General features: G+C 47.5%; 1 protein-coding gene across 2 annotated transcripts in view; it reads left to right on the top strand.

Annotated features, from left to right (window-relative positions):
- The window catches only part of PEAK3 (PEAK family member 3), a 67,147-nt gene that overhangs the window by 2,455 nt on the left and 39,417 nt on the right, over positions 1 to 25,275 (top strand). The window contains exon 2 of one of the 2 annotated variants that reach the window (XM_069649529.1): positions 10,985 to 11,083. The exons of the other annotated variant lie outside the window; for it this stretch is intronic. The gene's annotated coding sequence lies outside the window, so the exon portion shown is untranslated. The remainder of the gene's footprint in view (positions 1 to 10,984; positions 11,084 to 25,275) is intronic. 2 annotated transcript variants of the gene reach the window in all.

Genomic DNA, 25,275 nt, shown 5'->3' with positions numbered 1-25,275 from the left:
CGCCCCGTCGCTCAGGAAAGTCAAGTGGATTTTGCCAGCGCCATTCTGAAAACCAGTGAAGTAACTGGACGAACGCGCGCCCCTGCACCAGAAGCAGGATGGAGAGTTCATCCTTCCAAACCATAAGGTGAGCTTAAACCGGGGTTTGGAGGAAGTTAGAGAGGAACGAAGGGGGAAAGGGGGGGGCTAGCACACTATTCTGCAGACTGTTAATCCCCTTTCTCATCTGCAGAAGGATATTCCTAGGGCCAGGCAAGCACGATTTGGAGGTCCTGTCCAATCGGTGTTCCGGGTCCTGCGCATCACGCTAGAAGAGGCCACAGCAATCCAGACTAGACCAGCGCCCCCGTGGGAACCAGGTGAGCGTTACAGAACGCGAAGCCTTCCTACAAATTCCCACCCAGGCGCTATGGAAACTTCCGAAACTGACCATTTGGCCCAATTACTGGGGGAATTACGGGCCGAAGTACACGCCGCTCGTCAAGAGACTAGTGCCCTCAGGAGGGAAGTGATTGTAATAAAGGATAGAGCTGATGACCTGGCTAGACAGCTTTTGCAAGGTCAAGCTGGACAAACTCCTTTACCCGGTTCTGGGGGGAACCCCGCTCCTGTGGTTTCCAGTAACCCGGTGCAGATTAATCTACCTGGAAACATTCCGCTGGCCCCACCTGAACGCTTTGCTGGAGACCCCAAACGATTCGCCGTATTCATGAATCAGTGTCGTTTGCACTTCCTATGCAGACCTGGGGCCTTCCCTAATGATCAGACCAAGGTAGCCTTTGTGTTGTCATATCTCAGCGGCTGTGCTGCCGATTGGTCAGTCCCACTGGTAACTCAAGATGACCCGATTCTTCGTGATTTTCAAGGATTTCAAACAAGCATGGAAAGGTTATTTGCTCGACACTCCCAGGGACAGGCTCTGCATGACGAACTTCTATCTCTGCGACAGGGCAATCAAGACCTTCTATCCTACATTGCAACCTTGAATAGACTAATTGTGGAAACTGGTTGGCCAGAGGATAAAAGAATCACGTTATTCTATCGAGGTCTACGCGGAGAACTTAAAGATGTCCTGGCACAAGTTGTAAATCCGCCCCAAGAATGCACTGAATATATAAACTTAGTGGTCCAATTGGATCACAGGCTGCAAAACAGAAAAGCAGATCGGTCCAAGTTTGAAACCCGGGTGTTGGCCAAGACCCACGCTAACCCCAAGGGGGCTGATGGCTCGGAGCCTATGCAAATCGGAGGGGTTAAAGGACCCCTAACTCAAAAAGAACAGGAAAGAAGACGACAGATGCAATTATGCCTTTATTGTGGGTCCTCCGGACACTTTCTACGAGATTGCCCGGTTAAGCCGCCCATGGAGGTGGTAGGAGCCGCTGATAAGATCCATGGAAACTCTGTATCGGGAAACGACCACGCCCGGCAAGCGTAGGGGTCCGCTTGCCGAGCTTGAAAACTAACTCTCAGACCTCGCATTTCATTGTGCCAATGGTCCTCCTAGATCCGGAACAACCTAAACGGTTGCATGCTATAAAGGCATACATCGATAGCGGGGCTATAGGAAACTATGTGGATCGAGAATTGGTCTCTAGGATAAACCTCCCTCTGCATCCTAAAACCAACAAAGATGTCATCACCACAGTAGATGGAACCGAAATTGCCTCTGGACCGGTAACACATTCCACAGCTGAGGTGACACTTGTAGGTCTGGATGGCCATCGGGAGGCAGTTGTGTTTGATGTAATCAAGGCTCCACAGTTTCAGCTTATTCTCGGAATCCCTTGGTTAGAGACACATAATCCTCGAATTGATTGGCGAGCGAAGAGAATAACCTTCCCGGATTGTGCACAAACCTGCTACCCAGAAAATCCAAAGATTAATCTAGCATAAGTAACCTCTGTCCCCATGCAACTACCTCCCGAGTACCAAGACTTTCAGGACGTCTTCCAAAAGGAACAGGCCAACACGTTACCTCCCCACAGATCGTACGATTGCCAAATCGATCTGGTGCCCGGAGCACAACCCCCTTGTAGCAGGATTTACACCCTTACTGAACCAGAGAATCTGCATTTGAGACAATATTTAGATCAATACCTCGCCAATGGTTTCATTCGCCCGTCAAAGTCACCGGCATCCTCAGCTTTGTTCTTCGTGCCTAAAAAAGAAGGCGACCTTAGAACTTGTATCGATTACCGCGCATTGAACCAGATAACTGTTAAAAATCGTTACCCTCTGCCTCTGATCCCTGAACTCCTTGACCAGGTGAAGGACGCTTGCGTATACACCAAGTTAGATCTCCGGGGGGCTTATCATCTGGTACGAGTAAAAGAAGGCGACGAATGGAAAACGGCCTTCCGTACAAAATATGGACTATTCGAATACCAGGTGATGCCTTTCGGGTTGTGCAACGCGCCTGCAGCCTTCCAATTCTTCATGAACTATGTCCTTTGGGAACTCATCGATGTCTGTGTTGTCGTGTATATCGATGACATTCTTGTGTACTCCTCTTCGGAATCTGATCACAGAAAGCATGTCAGGGCCGTCCTAGAGAAACTGCGCCAGCACAAACTGTTTGCCAAGCTGGAAAAATGTGTTTTCCATACCACCGAGGTTGAGTTTCTCGGATTCATCCTGACACCTAAAGGGGTCCGAATGGATTCACGGAAAGTGGATGCCATCCTCAAATGGCCATCACCTAGTTCGGTGAAAGGTGTCCAAAGCATGCTTGGTTTTGCCAACTTTTATCGCAGGTTTATCCCGGAGTTTTCACGTGTGGTGCAACCCATCACTGCACTCTTGCGAAGAAATAAACGTTTTGAATGGACCGAGGAAGCCGAACAGGCCTTTCAGGAGTTGAAAGCTAAGTTCGCGTCTGCGCCTATTTTGAAGCACCCGCGTCCCGATCTCCCATATATAGTCGAAACCGACGCGTCCAGCTTAGCCATGGGAGCTGTCCTGTCTCAGGGAGACCCTGAAACCAACCAACTGCACCCCGTAGCATTTTGGTCCAGAAAGTTCCCGCCGCCGGAGATAAATTATGCGGTCACCGATAAGGAACTATTAGCCATTAAGTCCGCCTTTAAGGCTTGGCGGCATTATCTCCTCAGCGCCCGGCATACCATCACCGTGATCATTGATTACCGAAATTTACAATATTTAAAAACTGCCAAGGCTCAATCGTCTCGAAAGCTCCGATGGGCTTTGTTCTTTGCTGAGTTCGATTTTGTAATCACCTACCGCCCCGGCTATAAGAATGGTAAGGCGGACGCTCTATCCCGAATTGGAATGGAAGAAATAGACACAAACTCAGAACCTGTGCCGATAATTCCCGAACAAAGAATTTTGGGGATAACCACTTTACAAGCCCTTGAAGACATTCAAGCACGAGTGAAACAATTCCTGGACTCTCCAGCCTTGCAGGATTGGATCAAAAGGTCTACCTTTTCAGTCAAGGATGGCTTAGATTACTTGCAAGGACGCTTATTTTTGCCAGAAAAGGAATTGCAAGAACTGGTTATTTCCCGTCATCATTATACCCTGATGGAAGGACATCCTGGCATTGCCAAAACAGAGGAAAAGGTTAAACGACAATTCTGGTGGCCTTCCTGGCGAAAGGATATTAAAACTTTTGTGATGTCCTGTGGAGTTTGTGCCCAAATTAAAGGTCAAAAGACAAGACCCGCCGGTCTTCTTCAGCCCTTAGACATTCCACCAGCACCTTGGCACACCCTGTCACTAGATTTTATCATGGACCTGCCCTCTTAGAATGGTTACAATACTATTCTGGTCGTGGTGAATTTATTTTCCAAAATGGCCCACTTTATTCCGTTGAAAGGATTACCTTCAGCCTTTGTTCTTGCCAAGGAATTCCTCGAAAATATCATCCGTTTGCATGGATTCCCGTCCATACTAGTCTCTGATCGGGGAAGCCAGTTTATTTCTCATTTTTGGAAAAAGTGTTGTCAACTGGCACAAATCGACGTAAGACTCTCGACCAGCCACCACCCACAGACCGATGGTCAGACGGAGAGAACGAACCAGACCCTTGAACAATATCTACGATGTATGTTGCACCAATCGGAGGGTAATTGGAAGGACATTTTATGGGCGGCTGAATATGCATACAATAACTCGATACACTCTGGAACTGGTCAGAGCCCCTTTTATACCCTATATGGACATCACCCTCGTACTTCAGGCTTGGACTCACCTCTGAGCCTTGAAATGCCCGCAGTGGACCATTTGAATTCTACGATTACTCAAGCCTTCAAGGATGCAACTGCACATTTGCAACATGCGAAAGGGAAATACAAAAAGAATGCGGATCTGCATCGAAGAGAGGCGCCTCCATACCAAATAGGGGATCAAGTTTGGTTGGCTACCAAACACCTATCACTCAAGGGGCCTCGAACTTTTAATCCAAGGTATTTAGGCCCTTACTCGATCAAAGCTATAATCAACCCAGTGGCAGTCAAGCTCGATCTACCAGCTAACATGCGGATTCACCCCATTTTTCATGTGTCACTTTTGAAACCAGTGCACCCAGGAACCAGATTAACAAAGCCACCAGAACCGATTCAGATAGATGGGGAGCCTGAATTCGAGGTGAAGAACATTTTGGATTCTAAGATCTCAAAATCAAAACTTTTCTATCTAATTGATTGGAAAGGGTACGGGCCTCAGGAAAGGTCTTGGGAACCCAGTGATCACGTACATGCACCTCGGCTGGTAAAAAGGTTCCATCGGAATTTCCCAAACAAACCAAAACCTCCAGAAGGAACGACCTTGGGAGGGGCCTTGGGGGGGAGTGCTGTCATGATGCCTAAACCCGGAGCACCAGGCCTGGCCCAGCACCCCCGGAAGCAGGCATCATGCCCTCGGGTAAAAGCCCAGCGGCCCCTTATAGGGGCTCTTTGGTCTCAGTCCTGGCGCCTTTGGCGCCAGGCTCATGTTGGACATCAGTCCTGGTGCCATAGGCGCCAGGCTCATAAAGGGATGTGTTTTGTGCACTTACCTGATGCAGACCATGCTGCACGCTTCAGGTCTCCCTGAGACCTGAAAGGGACTATTTTTTCATAGGGACTATTTTCTCACTCGGGCGTGGCCAGGGAAGGATACATACCTAGTTGGGGAAGGATACATACCTGGGACTTCTTTGGAGGCTATTTAAGCCACGCCCAGACAGCAGCTCATGCTTCGCGTTGTTCTGCTTCCTGCAGCTTAACGCTCACCGTGTCTGCTTCTGCTCCTGGACTCCAGCCACGCCCGCCTCGAACCTGGAAGACCTGCAAGGAAGGAAGAGAAGAGAAAGGTGAAAACCAAGGACTATTTCAAACTTCTTACCTGCATCCGGAATCTTCTCGCCAGCATCCCTGAAGAAAGACTTCCGTTTAAAAGCATTGCGTTGCTCGCTGCAGCGCCATGCTTCACTCACCTGTCCTCGAGACATCTCCCGGCTCCATCGCGGCTGTCCGCATCGGACGCCACATCTCTGCACCTAGGGGAGAGAGGAAGAAACAAAAGGTGAGCAGAAGGAACACAGAAGGAAAGCCTGATTAACAGCCATAATACTTACCGGCTTTTCTTCCACATTTCGGGTCGGCGCCGCCCCGTTGGCAGGTACCGTACCCCGGCCCCTATGGGGAAAGGACAAGAGACATTTCTGGGGAATGATAAGGACATTTAGTGGGATCGCCCTCATCACTACTCACCTCGGCAGTTTAACCCCTCGACGCATCGCCTTCATTCTGCACCTGAAAAAAAGGACAGATCACAGGTTAGAAAGACAACATAAAGGGGGCCTCACTTGAACTTTGAACTTTCATACTTACGGCGCATTGCTCAGGAAAGTCAAGTGGATTTTGCCAGCGCCATTCTGAAAACCAGTGAAGTAACTGGACGAACGCGCGCCCCTGCACCAGAAGCAGGATGGAGAGTTCATCCTTCCAAACCATAAGGTGAGCTTAAACCGGGTTTTGGAGGAAGTTGGAGAGGAACGAAGGGGGAAAGGGGGGAGCTAGCACACTATTCTGCAGACTGTTAATCCCCTTTCTCATCTGCAGAAGGATATTCCTACGGGCCAGGCAAGCACGATTTGGAGGTCCTGTCCAATCGGTGTTCCGGGTCCTGCGCATCACGCTAGAAGAGGGCACAGCAATCCAGACTAGACCAGCGCCCCCGTGGGAACCAGGTGAGCGTTACACCTTCCGACATTGCTGTTGCCATGCTGAGAGGCAACGCTTCAGTGGTGCCATGGGTTTGTGGTGCATTGCCATAGCTAGGGGGTATACCTTTGCATGCAGCCAAGGGCACAATGCATTGTTGATGTTGTGCTGTAGGAATGCTGCATGACTATGTTGGCGGCATGGATGACATTTGTGTATTTCGTGGCGTGGAGTGTCGTGCAATGTGGATGAGGATTGATGTTTGATGTCACCAGATTTGGGTTGTCAGCTCTGTTGTGTGGCATATACTTGCATGTCCGTTCATCCCAAGTACGTTGCTGCCCTCACAGTTGCCCATTGGCGTACATCTGTAAGTGCATTTGGGTGACGGACTACAGGCTACACCCAGTTGGAGTATCTATCTACCCCCCCAATGCACATCCAGTTGGAGTATCTATCTACCCCCCCAATGCACACCCAGTTGGAGTATCTATCTATCCCCCCCCAATCACACTGCCATGTGCTTAGCATGGAACTCACCAAGTAGCCACAAACGTTGTCCCATTTGTCGCTCCATGTAGCGGGGGATAGTTGAGTTCCGCAGGACCATGGAATCATGGGTAGATCCTGGAAATCGGGCACAGCAATGTGTGATTATCTTGTTTGCGTCACATACCATTTGGACATTGATGGAGTGGAATTGCTTCCTGTTTCGGTAGACTACTTTATTGTGATGTGGGACGACCAATTCCACATGTGTACAGTCGATGGCCCCAATGCAAGTTGGGATGCCTGCCAGTGAATAGAAGCCAACTTTGGTGTTTGCAATCTCCTGGGCAGTCCCTGGCATGGATATGTGTTCGGGTGCATGCTTCAGGAGGGCATCGAGTACCTGGTTCAGTATGCGTGAGAATACTGTTTGGGAGATGCCATGCATCTGGCCCACTGTATGCTGGTAGGTTCCTGTGGCCAGGAAGTGGAGCACTGTCACCACCTTGAGTAGAGGGGGGATGGCAGTTCGGATATCTATGAGGCTCACAATGTCGTTGTGTATCATGTCCACGATGCTGGTGATGGTGTCCCGGTCCAGACGGTACAGGGTGTGTATCTGCTCAGGTGTTAGGTTAAATGGACTGGCTCTGATCCGGGGAATTGGTGGGTGCCTCTGTGGTATGATTAGGTGGCGTGGTGGTGCTTGCTGTGCCTGTCTGGCCCTCGTCCTCCTCCTGCCTCTCCTCTGTGCAGCCTGTTGTTGTAGCAGCAGCGCTGCAATCAGGTCCTCCAGGCCATGTAATGCTGCCAGTATTGGAACCATCTTGGTGTGGGAAGGGGTGTGGGAAGGGGTGTGGTGTGCTTCTTTTGAGCAGCCACAGTCTCCATTGCCTCCACCTGTGCTGATTTTGGCCACCTGTGGCAGGTGTTGACACTGCTTAGTTCTTTTAACGGGTGGTTCGCGATGGCGGTATTGCCGCCATGCCGGTAAGGGGTTTTGGGCTATTTACCATGGCGCTATTGCCATGTGCACTGTCCTTGTGATTTGTTATTTACGGGTTGGCGGGTCGCGCGCACGCGGACTGACCGCTATTAGTGGCACCGTAATTAGCGGTGCCGCTAATGGCGGTGAGCCGGGTCGTAATCCGCATGGGCATTTAACGTTACCGGTATTCCATTACCGGTAACGTTAAATACCTACTGCCATCCGTGTAATGAGGCCCTTAGACTCCCACTGCCACTTGTAATCCAGTGGTAATACCGGCGGACCAAGTGGCAGTAACAGTAATTCTATTGGGTGGTATCCGGCAGATTTACCACAGGACTACCGCCCAACTCGTAATGTGTGCATGGAAGAATGCGAAGAATCAAATCCAGATGAGCCGCTCACACTTATGCGGTTTAATAGATTGTACCTTCCTTATGTAGTAAGTAGGCGCTAGTAGCACTTTCCACTTAACAATTTGTAGACCCATACCTAAGGAGAAGGAAAAACTAAAAGTGGTAATTGGTGCATTGCAGTTCACAACCACCAGGGCTGGATAAAAGAGTTAGACAGTGCTATGAAGTAACTTTCGGTCCGTTTCATGTCAAGTGTGAAATCTAAACAAAAGATATAATGGGTGGAAGGTTTTCAATTAAACATAACCACTGGCACTGCTCTGAGAAACCTTCCACGCCATTGTTGTTTAGCCTTTCTGCACTATTGCAGAAGAGGGCCAGCCATATGCAAATCAGTATTGCAACTACCAGCAATGGGAGCAAAGGAGCCAGAACTGCTAGGCCAGGTCACCTCTGCATGGAAACTCAAGCAACCCAAAGCATGTTCTGCTCTTGCTAGGCAGCCTCAGTGTGGTGCAGATTGGTTTCTCACAGTGAGCAAAGGACCTGTATCTGGGGCTGCTTGTGGCCTCAGGCAGAAGAGATGTGAACTAGCAGTTCCTTTTGGCCTATGGTCTTTCCCCTTGTGTAATGCTTATCAGGGTGAAACTCAATAGCCAGAGGGATCGCCCTGAGAAATACCTGCAGTTATAATTAATTCAAAGCCTTTCAGCCATCTCCCTTCACTTTTGCTTATGAGACCCCAAGTGGAACAGACATGCCCAGACTTGGGTTCTAAGCCTACTGAGCCTAGAGAGCCACGCTACACCTCACTGCTGACACCCATTGGATTTGAAACATGCCTGACATTGCTTATTGCCTCGTGCAGCAGCTTGGGCTGGACTTTCCCTTTGGGGTTAGACCAAGCCTGATTTGCATATGGTCTTTCCCCTTATGTAATAGCTTGGCTGGCTGAAATATGATGGTCTGGAGGGTTGCCCAGAGCAATGCCCTTGGTTTCGATTATTTCAAAACATTCCACCCATCACCATTTCAGTTTTTCTTATTTCTCTGCAAGTGGAACCGGTTTGGTCAGACAAGCTAAGCAAACCAAACTACACCTCAGGGATGACCCCGCCACCATTAGGCCAACACATATTTGGGGTTGCTTGTGTTCTCATAGAGAAGGGATGTGAGGTAGCAGTTTGGGCTGGACGGCCCCTTTTGGGGTGGGAGCAAGCCTGATTTTCAAATGGTCTTCCTCCTTCTGGACACGTGCTTTGCCGTGGCCACAAGCCGCAATGCATTGCTACAGAAAAACACAGAAATAAATAAAATGCCTGAAATGGTGGCTTAACTGTTTGGGCCCCGAACCCGTGACCCAGCACTACTTATCTGCCATTACAATGGAAAAATCTGCCTATCGGGTATAGTTTCACAAACAGCCTATATGCCACATACTCAGCAAGTGCTAAAATGGAAGAACTGTACTCTGGGAACACTCATCTCCTGGTGGAGGTGGGGTGGGGCTGGGGGAGGCATGGGTGGGGCTTAGGAGTGTGGCCCCAGGTGAGGACATGCAACACAGTATCTCTTCATGGAACCCAAGCCCGGAGATTTGAATAAAAGCAAAGAGCATTTTGGGAATATAAGAATGTCCACAATTTTAAATTCGAAACATGTCTGTGATAGCGATGTAGCAAGAAACCCATGTGAGTGCCTCGTGGAAGTTGGATTCGGCTGATTTCATTTGTCAAAATGCCTGTAAATTGCAAGACATATATACCAATGTGGACAGCTCCTGAATAGGCTGTGGCCGGGTCTGCATACTGCCTAGCAATGAGTGGGCAGCTCGTGCGTGAGAACCCGGCTTGGGAACAGATCTGGGAGTTTCCCGGGCTAGCCCCTGGACCTCAGGATGGAGCAGAGCCTACTTCCTACAATGGCCACCAAGAGTAGTAGTACTCACTAAGCACAGCTGCACACCCATCAAGCAGAGTACCTCTCATTAAGCACAGACTCATAGCCACGTCACAGTGCCACCCCATTGGGCATTATAGCAAAATACCAGTTCTATCATACAATGTAAAGTCACCTCTAAAGGTCATGGTGGGCGGTACTGTCAAATAGTCACCCTGCCCCGTCCAGTCACACTCATCATGCATTATAATAAAGACCCCAACAAGTACAGTGTATAGACATCAAGCACATTCACCTATGTCAGATACAACTACCCCATCCACTTATTTATTTATTTATTTAGACATTTGTAAAGCGCGCCTAACCCTGGGGCATCTCGGCGCATCCATCACAGCTCCTCCCGTGTGCATAGCCACCACTTTCTGTCACAGCCACCACCATGTGTCCAAAAATAATGTCCCCCTAAGACACATTCGCCCCCAACAGGAACAATTACCCTATCAGACCCAGTCCCTTTTTATCACACACAGACACATTAAGGAAACTCACCCAAACAGGCACAATTACCCCATCCAAAAATAATGGGGAATAGCTTTCCCATTAGGCGCTATCACCTCCATTAAACCCAGTTACTCCAAGCAGGCACGGTCACCCTATCAGGCACAGTCCCCTCATGTGGCACGCCACAGCTATCTAGCAGAGTCACCCTGGCAGGCGCAGACTAGTTTATTTCCATCAGGCGCATACTAGCTTCCCCCATAAGGAACATTTACACCCATCAGACAGCAGCCCTCCCCATCGGGCACGTATATCAACACAAGGCAAACACAGGCACCTCCATCAGATCAGGCCGAATTGTGGTTTAATCAGTGCTCTAAATAGAAAAAAAGAAGTGCAGGTACTCACCAATCTAGGCTTTAAGTGGGCCAGGGCTCAGGCCTGTCAAAGGTCCAAACATTGCTCTTGTGCCAAGGCCCTGCATGGTCTCCCTGACCATTTCTGTTACATAATAATAATAATTTAGCATTTATATAGTGCTACGAACCCTCAGGCTTCTGAGCCCTGCTTATTATTACCCACAGTGTGTGATGCTCATTTATCGACCTCGGAAGGATGAAAGGCTGAGCTCTACTCGCTGTGCTATCGGATCGGACATGTACCCTCTCTCCCCATCCAGTCACGTACGTTTCTATTTGTCTCACTTGCTATGTGTGTCTTGCTCTTTGTGTGTCACCATCTATTTGTATCACTTTCTTGTTGTCTCACTCCCCACATATCATGCTCCCAATCATATTTTTACCCTTTTTTTTTAATTCTGTGTAAGTAATTTTTTTTCGAGCTTGGGCCTTGGGACCTTGGCTCACTGAAACTTTACAATTAATGAATCCAACAAAAAGCTCAAGCTAATGGTGTACATTTAAGTGATTTGCTTGACATTTGATTCTGTCAACACAATGCAGCCAACTCTCAAAGATGTCCATCAATCACAGACTGATTTTGCACTGTTTTGGAACTAAGATTGTGATGTGTACATGTTGGCAGGGTTTGGAGAAAAGAAGGGTCAGAAAGACAACTAATAAGTATGATATATGGATAACCTAGGTTGCTCGAAGCTGAAGGTCACTGATAAATTCTCACATTCCCCATGAAACCTGTTGCAGGTCATAGGGTGGCGGCATAAATGAAGCAATGGCCAGATTCGTGTGCAGTTTAGCTTCACACCTGATCCTCCGAATGAGTTGCTCTGCAGACTTTCCTGAGGGCAACATGCCATTCCTACTTTTTGTTCAGAAGGGGGGTCTTTTTCTTCCCTCTGCCAGTTGCAGAGAGAGAGCAAACTCTCCCTTACACCGGCATGTTACCATTCCTCGCATGCCTCCTGTCGTTTATTACATGGCATGAGGCACTTCCGTAAATTCCTAGGGAATCCGCAATCTGTTACCAGTTGCTAAAAACTGGGGGATTCCATAAGAATGTAATGCATACCTGTCATCATCTAAATCAGACGATGGCGGCTATGCGTTCGTTTTGCAAAAGTGGAGCATATAAGGTCGGGGGCACATACGTTTTGTTCTGGGAACCTACGGGAGCCAGTCGTTTTTTCCTAGCGTTGTCTTTCTTACCCATTGCCCTATTTTTACAAAAATCCTTGTCTCTCATATGTTATTCTCTTGTTATTAAGGTATGCTTGGCACCTTTTTTGTGTAAAATAATTGCTCGCAGATCAATTTTCTTACACCTCTTCCATATGATTAACACATATTTTAATATGTCTGTAATGAGTATTTCTAGCCATGTATGCCTATTTCTTTCAAGAAAAACCTTTTAAACAAAAAAAAAACCTTGAAAATCCCCTGGACTGGCAAATGAGGTGAAAATCAATGCGTAAATCTTGCCCTGGGAGATAAATGACCCCCTAAATGGGTCCCATTGTTAGGTGGGTTATTTCGCAGGACTCCCAATTTTTGTAGTTAAGGCACAGCAAGATTAAATGATTTGGCCAGGATCACACACTTTGTTTAAGTGGTGAAATCAGGTTTTGGGCCTAGTCAGAGATTCAAGCACGTGGCCGCTTTTCTTCCCTTCCATAGTTAGTATAAGTATTTGTTAAGGTTTGGATTTGAAAAGATTAAACAATCGTTTTATAGCAGTGCATTTAAAAGTTTGCATATTGCATAAGGCACTAACCTGACATCATAAATAATGCTGTAGAAACATTTCGAGCAAAAATAGGATTATAGCTTCAATGGATCCACTCTGATTAGAAGATCACAGTAAAAACTTACAAAGTATTTACAGCAATAGAAAATGCAGAACAATGCAATGTCATCTGCTAGACACTACCAACAACTTTCACACATCTTAGTGGACAATAGTCCTTCCCCAGGCATCCCGGTTCCAGAGCTAACAACCTCGAATCACTCTTTTTGTAATGCTTTGCTGACACAAAGCAAAATATCTGGAGATGGGGGGGAGGGGCAGCTGTGCTGCCCCGCCCTTTAACATTTCACAGGAGGCGCTGAGCTGGGAAGGCTTTAGGCTTTGGACAGCTGATATGTGTGTCGGACATTATGAAGTATTGGACAGTGGCAACATTGAGTACCAGTACTCTCCTCAAGCTTGGAGCAGTCCCGGGCCCCAAAGCTTATAGAAGTGCAGGTTCAGAGGGACTATTCACAGTACTGAGTATAATTATCCCCATTCTGCATAGTTACTCATAGCAGGCACGCTTCACCTCAGCCAGGACCAGTCACGCTCATCGGGCACAGCATCATACATAAGCATAGGGCACAATCACCTCAGCGTGTGCCAGCATACCATCAGGCAATAGTGTGACGGAGCCTTGCCACCAAGCATCGTCAAAAATCTTAAGGCCACCATGCACAGGCACCCCTAGCAGGCACATTGATTGTTAGGGAGAATTCTCAAGAATGTGCTAATTTCCCTTACCTTTTGAGACCCCCAGCAACTTTGCTGGATTCCAAGGATTTCAATTTTTACCTGGAAAGAGTGTGACCCTTTTTCTTCCACTCTTTCATGTATCTTAATGTGTGTATTACTTTTGTGTTCTTTGGGTATGAGTTTTAAAACAACTCCATAGGCATCTTTTTCTTTTGTGTCACACAGCACCTTCAGTGCAGTGGCACAGGGGTGTCTTTCAGACCCTCCAAGGTTTAAATACCTTCTCTGAGACTGGCTACTGTCTCCCAGAGCATGTAAAGTTAAATTGACTTTACTAGTCTTTTTATCTTTACAGACCCCGCACACACGATCTTCCTATAGAGTGCTGGAGGGGTTGCCTAGGTTCCCCTGAGTCTAAACACAAATGTAACAGTCAAATGTTACACATTCTACTTAAAATGGCTGGTGGCAGTGGTTTTAAACAAACTAACATGATTTTTCTCGACCGTGAACACCTGTAGCTAAAAATAAGGTCAGCCATGTTTTCCAATATGGCGCCCAAGACATATCTGTAAAAACAGACTCTGGTCGCCTTTTTTCCCTGTTTCTTTTAGAAAAGTCCTTCTTGTGCATGTCTCTGCACGCCAAAGCAGGTTTGGTCCCTTTGTTCGTTGGCCTTTTTGCGGGCTTCAGTGCTGAAGCCTTCATCTGGCGCCTCAGTGTCTGGGGTGGACAGGATGTGAGGGAGGTGTCTGAAACTCCCGGTGGTTAATCTCCTAAGAGACCTGAATGCACTCTGGCGTGATTGGCTGGCTGGCTGTCCGGCAAGGACAGCCAACCTGCTGTGTGAGTGACAGACATGCTGGAATGAATGGGGGAAAACTGTTTAAAAGCAGGCCTCTGGGACTTGGAAAGCAGAGTCGACCACTGGAACAAAAGAACCGTAGACGAGCTGAAGGAAGACGACTGCTGCAACTCCTGGTCCACCGGTGACCCTGCTGCAGGTCCGAATTGCCTGAAACTCCATCGACAGAGAAGCCCTTCAAGGTTAACTTCTTCCCTTGAGTTTGGTGGGAACAACCAACTCGCAAGTTACCTGGACACCGTCCCTATACTGGTCGAATTTTCTTCAGAGTGCTGTTGATAACCGGATAGCCAGTGGGAAGGATACCAGTTTGTGGACTTTAAGGCACTCCCATCTTAAACCTACGTTTTGCCAAGCTTGTGTCCTCTTCCCTGGGCAGTGCAGGAACCTCCTGACGTCCTCCTTCTTGTACCCACAACTGAAGCTCAGGAACAGTCGGATCTGCAGGAACTGCCAGGAACAACTGCCTCAGCTACAGCTCTTATTCATTTTAAAGGTACTGTGCAAGTGCGGTTAAGAACTCCGTTTGGCCGTGGTGAAAGTTTGTGAAACTTTCCCGACTTTGAAGGCTTGTCCTTCCCTAAACCAACATCTAACTTTTTCGTCTGACCAACTACTTCTAAAAACCGTGGCAAAGACTTAACCGTTTACTACCAAAACTGTGCTATCCTATCTAAGACTCTGAATGATTGACTTTGGGAAAAAACAAGGGTCCCCAACAAGCTACCTATTGATATCGCATTAAGGTTGGTAATTCAAACTCACACTGGGTGACTGCAAAAATTAATTTTATGTGAAACATATACCACAAGATGGACCAAAGGTTTGGCTTACAAAAATCTACTTCAATTTATTTTACGTACATAATAAAAAGGACACCAGTTACTTCAGGGGAGCTGAACTTGTTCAGAAACTGATTGGTTGTGTATTGTAGTATATTAGATTGTGATATTGAGCTGCTCTTGCTAGTGGAATGTTTTCCAACTGACTGTGTAAATAAAGGTATATTTTACAAAGAAACCTTGAGTAAGTGTTTGCTTGAATCACTGTATTTGTATTTATTTGTATTTATTTATTTATTAAGCGCTTTACGCCAAAGCGGCTTTGTGTAACCTCTTGTACTGCTCACTTTACTCTTGAGATAAATTTGGCTGCTCAGCCACTGCTACCACATTACTGTGTAGTACAGGCTTGTACTAAAGGTGACATTTTACTGACACTTGTAGTCTTAATTGTGTATAGTGTTCCCAAAGTGTACTGCATGTGATTCTGCCTAACACGGATCCCTCTAAAAGGCACAGTCCCTCCATGAGGCCTAGTCATCGATACCCAGCACAGACACCGTCAGGCACAGGCCAGCTACACCAGCCAGGAGCAGTCACACCCATCAGGCATGCCTGCTCCCGCCAGAAACATCTCATCCAGCAGATGCAGTCTTCCCCATCAGGAACAAGCACCCGCACGTACTGTCGCCCAGCACAGCCATCTGTCTCAGGGGCTCATGCGCAGTCACCTCAACGGGCACAATTGTGCAATCATCACTCTATCATGCACAGTCACTCCTGCCAGGCACAATCGGGCTCTATGGGCACGCCAGGCACAGCCACCCACATCAAGCACACTCACCCTATTAGGCAGAATCACCAAGCAAAGCCACCCCATCAGGCACAGTGACTACCCCCTGGAGGACAGGCATTCCCACCTTCCATACATGACAACATTATCCATTCCATTTGAGAGACTCAATTCCAGTCCTTGTTTTAACTTTGCATTCTGGAACTTGCAGTTCTGGGTTTATAAAGGAAAAATCCAGGACTGCAAGCCCCATAAATCAAAGTTAAAACCCGGACTGGATTTGTGTCTCTCAAATGGAATGGATAATGTTGGCATATATGATCATGTACTGGCAAATACTAAGACACAGAGCCACACCATCTAATATAAAATACTAGTTAGCCCATTGGGAACACTTACCGGCACCTGGTATATTACGCCACATCAACCACAATCACTTCACCAGGCATGATCATCCCCTGTGTGCACAGTCCCCACCATTAGGCACCCACAAGTTCCTCTGTCAGTCACACACAAACCACCGCCGTGAGGTACAGCGCCTGCATCAGGATGGGCAGCCTCATCACGCAGAGAGGTCCCCATCACTCAGAGTCTACGGTTAACCCCATCTGGCAAAGACCCCCTCCGTTGCAGAGTAAACACTCAATGCACTTCATGCCATAAGTCACAGCCACCACTACTTGGCACATATTAGGCACAGTCACCTCCATCAGGCAGATATTAGGCACCCTTACCTCCATCAGGCATATAATAGAAGCAGTCATCTACATCAGGCACATTCAAGCCATCAGCGACAGGCAGACTATTAGGCACAGTCACATCCATCAGGCACATATTAGGCAACCCCGCCTCCATCAGGCAGACTATTAGGCACAGTCACATCCATCAGGCACATAATAGGCTACCTCGCCTCCATGAGGCACATATTAGGCACCCTCGCCTCCATCTGGCACATAGTAGGCACAGTCACCTCCATGAGGCACAGTGGCACCAAAATGCCATTACTGTAAAATAATCACACTGTACCGCCATTTCGTACATTTATGCAAGACACACCCTCCTCACAGGCACTGCCAGCCCAACTGGGATCCCGGAGGACCCTCCACTCTCTGGAAACGTACTGCATGCCACCACATAAGGAAGCCTCCCTCTGCTGTGGCCAAGGGCGGGAAACGCAGGGTTGTAGGCCACCGGAAGAGCAATGCAGTGGTGTGGCTCCCGGAAGAACAATACAGGGGTGTAGGCCACCGGAAGAGCAACGCAGAGGTGTAGGCCACCGGAAGAGCAACGCAGGGGTGTAGGCCACCGGAAGAGCAACGCAGGGGTGTAGGCCACCGGAAGAGCAACGCAGGGGTGTACGCCATCAGAAGAGCAACGCAGGGGTGTAGGCCTCCGGAAGAGCAATGCAGGGGTGTAGGCCACCGGAAGAGCAATGCAGGGGTGTAGGCCTCCGGAAGAGCAATGCAGTGGTGTGTCCCCCGGAAGAACAATACATGGGTGTAGGCCACCGGAAGAGCAACCAGGGGTGTAGGCCACCGGAAGAGCAACGCAGGGGTGTAGGCCACAGGAAGAGCAATGCAGGGGTGTAGGCCACCGGAAGAGCAACGCAGGGGTGTAGTCCACTGGAAGAGCAACGCAGGGGTGTAGGCCACCGGAAGAGCAATGCAGTGGTGTGGCCCCCGGAAGATCAACACAGGGGTGTAGGCCACCGGAAGAGCAACGCAGGGGTGTAGGCCACCGGAAGAGCAACACAGGGGTGTAGGCCACTGGAAGAGCAACGCAGGGGTGTAGGCCACCGGAAGAGCAATGCAGGGGTGTAGGCCACCGGAAGAGCAACGCAGGGGTGTAGGCCACCGGAAGAGCAATGCAGGGGTGTAGGCCACCGGAAGAGCAATGCAGGGGTGTAGGCCACCGGAAGAGCAATGCAGGGGTGTAGGCCACCGGAAGAGCAACGCAGGGGTGTAGGCCATCAGAAGAGCAATGCAGGGGTGTAGGCCACCGGAAGAGCAATGCAGGGGTGTAGGCCACCGGAAGAGCTCATGGGGAATTTTTTGCTAATAAAGCAAAGTGATCGCTCGTAGAGGAGACGCTTTTGTGGGGTTGTTAGTAAATAAAGTAAATGCAAAAAATTTCTCAGTTAGCATTGTGTCACTTTGTTTACTGGGGTGCTCTCTACTGCACATTTTACAAGCATACATGTGCATTTTACCCCATTACAGCGTGCTGCCGTTAATGGATCTGGTGTTAAACATACAAACAAACGCAAAAAATGTGCCATGTGTAGTTAAGGGTGCACCCAACAATGTCGTTTAAAAAAATGTGCTTAACTACTGTGAAACATGATCATCACAGAGTGTGGAAAGACAGGAAGGCGAAATGGGAAGTAGAGAGGACCACCGCGAAATGTAGTGCACAAATACATCGTTCCATCACTGATTTGATTTGATGTCAAACTGCAACAGTTGCAGTTAAATAATTGAAAAAGAAATGCAGATATGCATGAGGGTCTGAGGCACGTGACACCCCGACCATTTGGCTTTGGGTCGGAGAGGGTGGTTTCAGTAGCACCACCCAGGCTATGCCTTGTGCCCCGAGTGCCAGCCAGCCAGAGGCGTTGCTAGGGTGGGATAAGGGGGCTACAGTCCTGGGTCTTTTGGTTGTAACCCCGCCCGATAGAATCTCCGGGGCTACAGCCAAAAAGCTAGCAACCCCTGAGTCCCTGCAGTCCAGACATTAGCGTATCCCTGGATCTTTTCCAGACCTGGCAACACCCACCCATTAGGATGGAAGGTGTGGTGCCCCACTTCCTTCCAGACACAACTTTATTTGTATTTGTATTTGTATTTTATTGATTTATAAAGCGCCTTACACCAAAGTGCTGTACAAAGAACAACATGATACATAAAAACATGAACGATAAACTGTGGAAGCATAACAATATTAATCAATCAAACAACAAAACAATGGAAAGAGCAATTAACTGAAAGGGGAGGGGGGAAAGGGAGAAGGGACAGGTTGGGGGTGGAGTGAAGGAGGAGGAGGGCAAGAGGGGGAAAGGGAGGGAGGACAAAAGGGGGTAGAGGAGGGGAGGGAGAGAGTCAGGGAAAGAAAGAAGGGGGAAGTAGAAGGGGGTAGAAGGTGGCATTTCCTCTCTGCGCCAGGGGAGCCGATTTATGAATTTCCCAGGGGGTGCCCAAATATAGGAAGTGACATCCCCAGTGGTTATATGACCGCATTTGCACGTAGCCGCCAACTTGGTGCGAGGGGGGAGGAGGGCCGCTGAACAGGGGAAACATTGGCTAGCATGTACTGCATATACTAAAGTCAAGTAAGAAGGAGGTTTAAGCCTTCCAGTAGGCCATCACTGCCCCTACTCCACCCCTCTATAATCATCCAGGTTGTAGTAGCCCTCAAAAGGCAGAGCAACACAACTAGGCTGGGAGAACGAAATGCCATCCGATCCTGTGAGTGTGTCAAACCTCAGAGCAAAGACTATGCGTGTGCCTCCTATCTTGGAGCACAATCTCACTAATTTGGTGCAAATCTCGCAAGTGGGTGCATGGGAATCCCATGCGTGGGTGTGGGCTGCAGACACTGGATAACATGCTCACTTCTTCAGTGTTAAACTCTGGCCAAGGCTCTTTGGGCAAGCATTCTGGATGGGTCTCACACCTTAAACAGTGTGATCTATTGAGTGGGCACCTCACTCCTTGGAGCATAGTATACCCGTTGCTGGTAATCTCACAACTGAACGTACAGTTTCACTCTTGGTCATCTCAGTGACCCCATGTGTATTAATGGAGACAGTCTCTCATCTGGGAAGACAATTATATTTCTGTTAAAACACTCTGAATTCTCACTCCAGTTTTCTCGATCTATAGATCCATACCATATTCATTCATTGTGTGTGCAGGGGTGATAACTTGTGTCTGAGGGAGCTCATTCTTTAATTCTGGAGAGATAAAGGGGTAACAACGCCCTGTATGTGGGATCAGGCTCATTTTGCCCCATGGCCGCTCCAGAAGGATTGAGCAGGTTTTAAGACCCTACTGATTCTGCTTTCCAACAGGATCGAGCCTTCTATCCCTTGCCCCGTCACGGCTTCTAACATCCTGAGCAGCAGTTTATGTACAGCAGGCAGCTCGGGACATGCCTGTTGCCAATTGAATGTAGCCAGATCTACTATTTAGACACTGGGAGAGTGCCATGAACCCACATTGGTGGTGAAGAACCACTCCACATACAGAACACAATGATATAGTGTTGCAGTCCTGCGGAGAAATGACAATTTGGTCTGTCTAAATGTAAAGCAGAGTGGCTGAGAAGTACACGCACTGTGCCGTTAAAAATAAAGCAGCTGTGGTGGGTGGAAGTGCTGCTTCAGTGGCATCAAGAGTATGCAATTCCCTGCGCGGTAGTGTTGGTCATTTCCTATTGAAGTATAGCAGTGCTATTAAGAAGTGCCATTAAAAGTTAAGCTGTCCAGTAGGCGGGATCAGTGCTGCCCCATAAAAGGTGTAGAAGCCTCTGTGAGAAGTGGCAGTACTGTCCCAACGGTGAGAGGTGTAGTATTTTCACATTAACTATGCTTAAGCGCTTTGGGTTATTGAATTTGGGTTATTGAATAGTGCTGCGACATTCTGAGTAATTCCATCCCTTTAAATATATTAGCTCTTGTATAACCACAACAGTGTTATTCTGATGATGATGATGATGATGAGATCAGACTTGCTCAATAGTTCTGGTTCTCTATCATTAAATGTACTTCAGATCTTCAGAGTCTCGGGAGGATAGCTCAGGGGCAACGTGCTCGCCTTGGAAGCCAGACGACATGGAGCAACATAGGTTCGATCCCTCGGTCTGCGCAACACAGGTTCGATCCCTCTGGGTATTACGCGCATTACAAATAAACAATTAAAATAAATAAATCTGCTGAGAAGTGCTGGGGGCTTGTCAATAAGAGTGTAGCTGCTCAACTGAGAAGTGCTGATGTTGTCCCATCAAAAGTATAGCAGCCCCACTAAGATGAACTAGCATTGCCTCAACAAAAGCAAAGCAGCCCCACTAAGATGAACTAGCATTGCCTCAACAAAAGCATAGTATTACATTTATAGAAGCCCTGTTGCCAAGAGGGGTGCACAGATGTACAAATACATCCAACCCAGAAATTGAGGGACAGACTTGCTTTGCATCTGTGCCTCCATTTCTGAAAATCATGTACAAATGCACCCAACCCAAAAAGATTCTTAGAAATTGAGGGACAGACTTGCTTTGCATCTGTGCCTCCATTTCTAAAAATCGTTTTGTGTTGGGTGTAGCTCTACATGCGTGCACCCCTCTTACCAAGAGGGGTGCACAGATGCACAAATACATCCAACCCAAAACGATTTTTAGAAATTGAGGGACAGACTTGCTTTGCATCTGTGCCTCCATTTCTAAACATCGCTTTGCGTTGGGTGTACCTCTACATCCGTGCACCCGGGTGCACAGATGTAGAAGTATACTGAAACCAAAACGATTTTTAGAAATTGAGGGACAGATGCAAAACAAGAGCCTCTTGCTTTGCATCCGTCCCTCAATTCTTAAACATCGTTTTTTACCCGGCTTTCACCCGGGCCGCCAGAGAGAGACACAGTATGGATGGAACAAAGGGCCACCCATACTGCGTCTCTTCTCTCTGGCGGAGGGGGGGGGTGAGCCCCGACTTCATTCTGCCAGGGGGGTGCCCGGGCCCCGGAGCGCCTGCGTACGCGGCGCCCCTGCTCTGCGCTGTGGGTGCGGCCGGGGATGGTTGACCGAACCCGCTCAGTGCCCATGCGCATTACAGGTTTGTTTAAGAAAGGTGGAAAAATATTCCCAAATCCAGGGACAAATGGGGGCTGAGGGCACTATGAGTTTCTCATCCCCCATTGGTTTATTAAAATCTAGTACCCTCCCACACCCCGTCTCTCACGCAGGCACGAGCCCCTCATCCAGCTTGCGCAGAAAAAGAGAGAGGCAGGGAGCAAGCGAGGCACACCCTATGCTATGTCATTCCCCTTCTAGGCATGCTGGGTATTCATCTTTTCCCTCAAGGGGAGAGAATCACCACAGTGAATCCCTGCTCGCTGGCGTTCTGGTGCCGTTACGCAGCCTGACGTGTCCAGTGAGGTCAAAGTGAAGAGTCCAGGAGATGAGAGCAGAGGAGACTGACTCTCCCTCTGCACAGTGCTACCACTTCCACCCAGCTGGCTGGCACTTCCCCAACTCTGCTTGTTACTCTTTGCTCAACAACTATGTTCTTTGCAGAAATGTTTCAAATGAACTTGGATCAAACAAACTGGAACAAAAGCAAGTGCACTTCTCGCGTTAGCCACAAGATGGCAGTAGAAGACAGCATACACTGATTTGTCGCTTTAGCCACATGATGGTAGTAGAAGACTGCATACAATGATTTATACGCAGGAATGCACAACTGATTTTGCCAGCGGCCGAATGTACCTTACATGCTGCCTATACTGGGCTGAAAAGTAAATGTGGGGGGGGGGTGGGAGGCGTGGCGAGCGAGAGGTCTTTTCAACCCCCAATTTTTATTAAACGCATGGGAAACGAATACCTTTTTGGAGGTGTACCAGTCTTTATTTGTATTTCAAACTTACATTTTGGAGTACACATTTTCCAATCCACTTTTATCATTTCTTTCTTTGCAAAGGACATATTGGCACTAGAATAAATATGCAAATCACACAGTATAAAAAGACTGTGCTGAAACATTTCACAAGTTATGTTGGTTTAGATTTGCAAGGCACAAGCTCTGCCATTTTGCACAACAACTGACATGGCTGTAGGTGAGCAATGAACCATGAGTATTTGGGAGCTGAACAGTGAACCAGACATACTTGATCAGTGAGAAACATTGCAGCGTTTCTCAGCTGTCAGTTTCTGGATCTCGGGCTCCAGTGGTGTTGTTCCTACTCTCAGGATAGCATAGAGATGTTGATCAGCGAGTCTTGTCCTTAGACTGGATTTATGTAGTTTCATTTGCGAAAAAGCGTGCTCACGAATGTAAGTACTGCCAAACATAGATACCATCTTTAATGCTTCCCATGACAGATTGGGGAAGTTTAAAAGAGGCTCGCTGTGATTTGAATTGTGTGAAACAATTCTCAACATTTTGCAGTTCATTCAGGACCTTCACATGCCAATGCCATCCTACATATTTGTCATGTGGGAAAACCGCAGCACATGCTGGGAAGTGTAACAGCATCCCTTTCTCCAGTTGGGCTGTCAGAAGTCTTAACTTTATTTCAAAGGCACAAACTGCCTCAAACAGATCGGATATTAGATTTTGGCTTCCTTGCAAATTTAAATTTAAATAATTCAAATGGCCTGTCAGGTCAGTCGGAAAAGCAAAGTCATCTACCCAGTTACTATCTTGCATGACAGAAGTGTCCATTCCCTTTTCATGAAGGAATGCTTTTATTTCCTGCCGTAAAGCAAGTAATCGCTTCAGAACATTGCCACGACTAAGCCATCGAACATCAGTGTGATGTAAGACATCACCATAATCTGCCTTTGCCTCTTCTAAAAACTCCTGAAACAATCTGTGATTTAAAGAACGTGCGCGGATAAAATCAACAGTTTTCACAATGCAGTCCATGACCTCTGTGAATTTCAAATGTTTCAAACATAATGCCCTGATGTATGATGCAGTGATATTTTTTTTAATGGACAGCCTTCTCGCCCAAGTGTCTTTTCAAGCAGCCAATAAAACCATTTTGCTCCCCAACCATGGCTGGAGCCCCATCAGTGGTCACACCTAACAGAATATCCCATGGCAAATTTAAATCATCAATGATTTTCTGAAAGGCATTAAAAATGCCCACATCATTAGTCCTGCCATGCAAAGATACCAGGGAAGCCAGTTCCTGAAATACATTGCATTTGTTATTGACCCCCCGAATTGGGCTGTGTCACTTACATCTGTGCTCTCATCAAGGGCAGCTGAAAAGAATTTGATATCCTTACATTGCATTTTCAGTTGGCTGTAACAATTGTCAGCCATGTCTACAATACGCCTCTGGATACTCATCCGTGAAAGGGGAACACTTGTAAAAGCATCTGTTTTTCTTTACACACTGCCCTCACAAATCTCCATCAGGCAGTCTTTTACGAAATCCCCATCTGTGAAAGGCTGTGCTGTGCTTTAAATAAACTGTGTAATCTTGTAACTCGCAAAGGTGGCACATTCAGATTATTTTTTTTCTACGCAAAAACACCCTGTTGCTTAGTCAGCTGTGTTTTTAGGTCCCCAGCTTTCTTAATTCCCGCGTCCCCCTACAAATCCTTATATTGTGAATGTTTTGTTTCACAATGGCGACGGTTATTATATTCCTTGGGGACTGCTAGGCACTCGAGACACATGAGACATGAGTACACATTAGGTTTGGACTCAATGAAAAAAACTTGACTGTCCACTCATCCTTAAATTGCCAGTGCTCCTGGTCACTCTTTCTTTTTTTTAACTGCACTGGACATTGGCAGGGACATCTTTGGAGCACAAACAGTGATGCAATGCACCCTCGGGCCTGTGTACTGAGATGGAGTACCAATGGTAGATGGCAGGTTCAATGGTACTTCGGGGAAGATACGAACTCCACTGTTATGCTCCCACTACGATGGTCCAAGTCTAGAATATATACAAATTATATACAATTTAGATAAGCCAAAGAATCAACAAAAGACCAAGCTCAGATAAAGAACATAGCCTTGCTTGCATGCCTTTTCATGTACTTATTGAAGGATACTTCCTTTAAGAATAGCGGGCTGCATAGCATATCAAACAGCTATGTTTGAGATTAAGGTAGTGAATGCAGGGTTTGGCTGGCCCTACAACAGGAACCATTTGAAATGGTGGCAGAGCTGCGCCGTACAAATCCCACCTTTGGAGCAAACATTGACCCAGAGCACAAAATGTAGTACCCGGCAGAAATACACCGTTGGAAGCCTGAACTTTCTAGAAAAAGTCATTTTTGCAAAACTACAACTGCCATAAGATGTACATGCCCTGGAAAGTTAGTGCTCAACATAGGAGGGCAGTGGCGGGGACAGTGTGGAGCAGCACTACCGCACCCTTCTGTGTTAATGCTTCAAACATACCTAGACAGTGTTCTTTTTATACGGGTGGGTATTTGTAGATCTTTCCATTTAGTTATAGTACGTATATTGTACTGACCCTTGATTGGACATTCCATTATTTTGGACTGCTATACTTTGCTGTTTGGTTTGGCCATACTCTTGGGAATATAGCCTTCGTTGGTTCAGGTTTCAACAAAAGGCGAAGGAGGTACATATCTTAACTTTGCTGTTTTAGCTTTATGTTGTGCAAAGAGCCACGCAGCGAACCCAAGCTACTGTAGTGTCACAAGAAACAGTTTTTAATGATCGGGAGTCTGAAGTCTATGTTTGTTCCCAGTTTGTAGGCTGTCTGCATGAAGGTGGATCCGGGCAGTTTCTTGATTGTTCCCCTGTCTGCTGCCTTGTCTATCTGGA

Source organism: Ambystoma mexicanum, chromosome 1p, assembly GCF_040938575.1.
Source record: "Ambystoma mexicanum isolate Mex_15411 chromosome 1p, UKY_AmexF1_1, whole genome shotgun sequence".
NCBI classification, from domain to species: domain Eukaryota; kingdom Metazoa; phylum Chordata; class Amphibia; order Caudata; family Ambystomatidae; genus Ambystoma; species Ambystoma mexicanum.
The sequence above is the reverse complement of the archived record's forward strand: the minus strand, read 5'-3'. Positions and strand labels throughout refer to the sequence as shown.